This window comes from Elaeis guineensis, chromosome 13 (assembly GCF_000442705.2).
Source record: "Elaeis guineensis isolate ETL-2024a chromosome 13, EG11, whole genome shotgun sequence".
NCBI lineage: Eukaryota > Viridiplantae > Streptophyta > Magnoliopsida > Arecales > Arecaceae > Elaeis > Elaeis guineensis.
Genome location: NC_026005.2, coordinates 61,799,191 through 61,805,280, shown reverse-complemented (window position 1 = coordinate 61,805,280; position 6,090 = coordinate 61,799,191).

Genomic DNA, 6,090 nt, shown 5'->3' with positions numbered 1-6,090 from the left:
CAAAGCTTGGGTAACAACAAGAATAAAAATTAGGATGAATTGTAGAAACATTCATTCAATTTTAACTCAAATTTACTTACATCTTTTCAATTTTAAGAAATGTCAAACTAGTCTTTTAAATTTTCAAGATATTAATTTTAAATTTAATTATTTTAAAAATTTTAGATTATTTGGATAGTTTTATTTTTATTCTGAATTTCGATTCATCGCAATTAGATTTTTAAATTTTTATAATGTTGTAATTTTTTTTAGAGTGTTATTTTCATCTGACGATCGTGATGGAAATATCATGTGCTATTATATGATACGTAATAGAAGTTGATGTAGGATTTTAAACATTTTTTTTTATTTCTTTTTTTAACTAAGATTTTTACTTTTAATTTCATCGTTCTCTCCAACGCTAAGTCTTTTAAAACTTTAACTTCTACATCATCATTGGCACCTCTATCTATATTAGCACCATCTCTAAATCCTTTATGGAGGTTACAATCACCACCAAGATTGTTTTCATCATCATTTTTTTTATTAAGTGTTGAAAAATTTGAATTTTGAAGTTATAGAGATCTTAGTTGTCTTTATTTTTTTTATATATTTATAATTGCTTAGGAAATTATGTGATTGATAGAGTTTTTGAGTTTGTAATGATTCAAATTATTGGTTCGTTTGATTTGTAGCTAATCTTATAAACTCACAAAGCTAATTTTGAAGAATCTAAATTTTAAAAGAAGCAAAAAAGAAAATGAGAATAACCAATATTAATCCTTCATGCTTTATTCTCTTTTTTTTTTTCTTAGGTGGGTCATGCTTCAAAAAAATAAAGAAAAAATAATGAAATAGAAAGTAAAAACTATAGTTAGAAGGAAGAAATAGGGAAGAAGAAGAAATTTTGGGTTCTACGTCAGCTAATTCTATGCCACATCAACTTTTACTGTCTCACATGATAGTACATGATATTTTCATCACGATCGTCAGATAAAAATAGCACTCAGGAGAGAAATTACAATATTATAAAAATTTGAGGATATGATTGCAACGAATCAAAGTTCAGGATAGAAATGAAAATATTCAAAAAGTCTAAGATTTTTAAAGTAATTAAATCTTAATTTTATTAATGAAATGATATTATATAGTCATCATATAATATTATTTATATAATAATAGTAAAGCAATAAATAGATGTTAAGATGATATTCTGTGTTGACACGTCAGATTATAAGATATTCTTTCAGTGTACCCTGTGTTTCTACGATATTTCTTCTTCTTTTTTTTTTTTTTATTTTTGGAATCTCAATCGAGTGGGAGGCCATGAGGAGAGCAGGGTGAAATTGGGAGTCAGTGCGGCGAGATCCCTCATCGGATGGAAAGAGGGAAGAAGCCATCGGAGACAGAGAGGATGCAGAGGCTCTAGAGGCCAGCATTTCCTTTCTTTATGTTAGGGTTAGGGTTTGTGTCGATTTTCTTCTTCTTTGTTTTTGGAGGAGGATTTGAGGAAGGAGCGAGAGAGGATGAGCTTTGAGGATGTGGAAGTGCAATGGAGGGATCTGGTGAATGGGTCGCTACCGAACTCCTTGTCTATTTTACTAGCCTCACCATCGAATATGAGGTCTTCGGAGCCTCTGACATCGGTTTTAGTGGTATTCGGCAGGTTTGATCCTCTTGAAGTGGATCCAGAAGAAATTGAGGCAAAGGATGAGGCGATCGGTGCTTTGGATAAGGAAGAGAACGATGTAGGCATTGGCATAGGGGCTGCAGAGGTGGAGATCTAGCGACCGTCGACGAGATTGAGATCCCGAAAGCAATGATACGAGATCGGGGCCGCCTCGACCCCTGAGCTCGGCCAGCTGGTGAGGCAATGGGTACTCGACCTTGCACTTTCCCTTATGTACAACGGATGAGACTCTGCTCGATAAGGATACAAGGGGCAAGTAGAGTAGACCATCGGGGCCGTGGTCATCGCTGTCGGCCTTGGTGCGCTTCCAAAAGTAGAGGGTGGACTTCCACCACCAGCGGCACTTCTTATGGACCTTAGAGCCATCCTTGGAGATGGGCTTTTGGAGTCGCACTTGAGAGAGAACAAAAAAAATAGATGAAAAATGAGGAAAAACATAGGAAAAATCAACGAAAATAAAGGAGAGAAGGAAATAAATTTGGCACTCTGCCATTGTGTGTGCCTTTTATCTTACTAGCATGAAACCCATGCTACGCTGCGAGTCTTAATAAATAGAAGATAGCGTCAAAAAAAATCTTCAATCTTCGGTGTGTTGAAAATATTTATTAAAAAATATTACATAAAATAGCAATTGTATACTTGAATTACAAAAATATTTATAAATTATAAATATCCATAAAAAATTTTAAAAAATATCTTTTTAATTGATGTTTCCTAATTCGAATACATAATTGGAAGAATAGAAGATTAAAGAATAGAAGATTAAATAATAAGCAGAAGAGCTATAGTTCCTTTGCTTTATAAGCACCACGATTAGTTAATTTATGAAATTTTTTTATAAAAAAAATCTTCATAAAAGAGAGGACTAAGAAATGATTGATCCATAATTTTTATTATAAATTTATATTCATTAAAAAAATCTTAAATGAAAGAAATAGAATTTTTATATCTTATGTGAGAAATTAAAAAATAAAAAATTAAAAAGAAGAGAAAAATTCATTTAAATAGAAGAAAAGAATCATGCCGATTCAGTTATAAGAATGCAAAAATGAAACCATATACATGCTTTTTCTTAAAATTTGAATAAAAAATATTAAAAAAAAAATAAAAATATAGTTAGTTCACTTATAGAAAAATTATAGGACTATGTGCATAGAGACACCTAAAAAAATTTTGTGCTGCCACCCCCATAAAATTTCTATGCACCCTATTAATTTAAAAATAACTTTTCTATACATTTTTTATTAGGATGCCCTCATATATTTGATTTTTTTCTTCTGATACGCCAGGAACTCATAGGACTTATATGTGCCTATTTCTTTTTCTTTTAATCCTAACCCTTTCTCACCTATCCACTTCCACCGCCACTTCCAGACCCTCTTTTACTTCGTTGCCTTCCCTTGGACCACCACTATTGGGGGAAAGCTATTTACTCGGACTCGAGCTGTGTACATGCAGTTCGTCCCCATATTCTATTATACTCAAAAGATTCATACTTAGTCTTCTGTCTATACTCAAAAGTAATAAAGACATAGGCCTTGAACAAACAATCACCTCATAATTCTGACCCATATTTAGGAGGCATAAGTTTTAATTTTATAGTAATCTCTTTTAGCAATTTTTTGGGATTGCAATTTTTTTAAAAAATAAAAATTAGTAATATACAAAAAAGCAGCACAACTTTTAGGACAATCTAAATTTTCTTGTGCACAAAAAAAAATGCATAATAATTTAGTGTCACCCAAAAAACAGCCATTTTCTACATGTTTTCAAAAAATATTCATGAATTATAATCACTAATTAAAGGAATCAAAAAATATTCATTTGATGGATATACCCTAATCTCTATATATAGCTTAAAAAAATAGAAAGTTAAATAATAGATAAAAGCCCTGTAACTCCTTTACTTCATAAATAACACAATTAGATAATTTATAAAATATTTTTTATTAAAAAATTTTCATAAAAGCCAAGGTGCTTTACACTCTGTAGAGCAAACTGCATCGAAAAAGAGAACAGGCAAAAAATTCCAACAAAAAATTATTTTTTTAGGCTTAATTTCTACATAAAAAAAGTATGCATATATCAGCATAAAAAAAATAAAGTAACAATATACACATGCAATCCCCATATTTTTTTTCTATGCAACTGAGCAGCATAGAAATTCTATGCGTGCAGCCCCAACATCAACAATAATTCATTTGGTATATAAGATAGAAACCCATATTTTTTCTATGTGGGTAGGGTCAATTTAAACCCTAAATCTACCCACTTTCTCATTTTCCCTCCCTCACCCCACACTGCCGCCGGCTCCTCCCCTTAACCCATGGCCACCTTCTCATCTTCCACTCTCACCTCCCTCTACCTGGTCCGCCTCTAGCCCACCGCCTCCTCCCTTTTTCCTCCATCAGATCCCGCCATGCGCCCGATTTTCTTTCTCATCTCTGCACCAAATTCCTTCCTCAATTTCTCTACACCACCACCACACCTTCTCTGCAACCAATGCTGAGGAAGGCAATGGCGGAGGTCGGTGGGATGCAACAGTCAAGAAAGCAAGGAGCACGTGGATGTCCATAAGGCCCTCAGTTGATGTCGGAGTTCATCCCATCCACTTCCTATCCAAAGGTATGTTCTGACCCCCTCTCTTCCCTGATCTAAGTTTCCTTCTTTTTCTAGAATCCATTCCTCTTTTTTTTTTACATTTTTTTTCTTCTTTCACCCAAGGTCATCCCCCATTGTTGGTCCCTCTCTCAGCTACCATGAATTTGAGGCCAGCGGGAGGCTGCGTCCAGGAGAGCAGGGAGCACGTTGGCATCCATAAGGTCCTGGCTCAATGCCGGAGTTCATCCCATTTTCTTTCTATCCAAAGATATGCTCTGATCACTCTCTTCTCTGATCTAAGCTCCACTTTTTTTTCTAGAATCTATTCCTTATTTTTTTTGGCATTTTTTTTTCTTCCTTCACCCAAAGTCATCCCCCATAATTTTTTCTAGAATCTATTCCTCTCTCAATCACCATAATTTTTTTTTGTTCCCTTCCCTTAGGTGCTTTCCTTCCTTGTTCCCTGCTCTTTTTCTCTCTTCATTCTGATCAAAACCCTGTTGGTATTTTTCTGTTCTCAACCTTTTTTTTTCCCAGCATTCTCTTCTCCGAACGAACCCCCTTTGCAACCCCATTGTAACCCTAACCCTACCCCTAACTCGAGCCATACCCCCTAACCCTAACCCAAGACCTAACCCCAACCCCAACCCCAACCCCTATGGAAACCCTAACCCTCAACCTAAACCTAAACAAAATCCTAAACCTAGCCTAATCATCAAACCCAACCAAAACGTAACCCCTATCCGAACCCATGCTCACCCTAAATTCAACCCTGGTTTGTTTCCTAACCCCAGCACAGTGAATTCAGGTTCGACGGCCCACCGACCTGATACCCACAATCCGATTGCTGGATCCGTTAACCCGCCAACCCATATCGAATGATGACGAATCTCTGAACATGCTAATCCAAACATCCGAAATCTATTTTCCGCATGCATTAACCCAAGGATCCAACTCTATCCATTTTCTCTCTCTTTCCCCTCACTAATCTGTCACCCCATGTCTCCCACACCCGATCCATGTCTTTCTCCTCTCTGCTGGAATGTCGTCAAAGCTCAACAGCAACCATGGCCTTTGTTTTTGTAATGGCACTGTGGATGGCTACCAAACCTAGCATGCAACCCTTTATCCCTTTCCTCACTTCCTTCTCCACTGGAAGGCTGCTGAACTTGAGCAGCAACTGCGGCCTTTTTTTTTTTTTTTTTTAAGGATAGTGTGGATAGCTACCAAACGTTGGTAGCAACCCTCTATTTTTTTCTTCCCTCATATGATGTTAGTAACAGGAGTGGAAGGCTATCGAAATCCACACAGCAACCCTCCTCTATTTCTAATGAGAAACAAACTACTATATATTTCTCATATAATAAACCCAAAGCTTTACACAAACTGATGAGGGAACAAAATAACTTAGCAAATAAACGAACAAATCAAAAAAAATTGAAAAATATTCAGAACTCACCTTTCCTAACCGATTTTCCTCCATTCCTTTCCTGCCGAATACCAGAAAACCACTCTTTTCAATACCACTTTCCAATACCTTGATTCTTGAAAAGAATCAATAGAACACCCAAAAAGACTCACCTTCTCTAGCTCCCTTTACTCGATTTTTCTTGTCTGATGCCACCCTTTTCGATCTTTCCTCAATAAGCCTGATGAAAAATAAAGGAAGCAGTAATCAGAAATAGACCCACTAAAAAAAATACTCCCACCTCACTTTTTCTTCAGTATATATAGGCTAAAGCATAGAAAGAAACTGATAAGACAACCCATGCTTTACCATCAATATTTTTTATTTTTTTTCATAAATCTTCTCTCTAAGA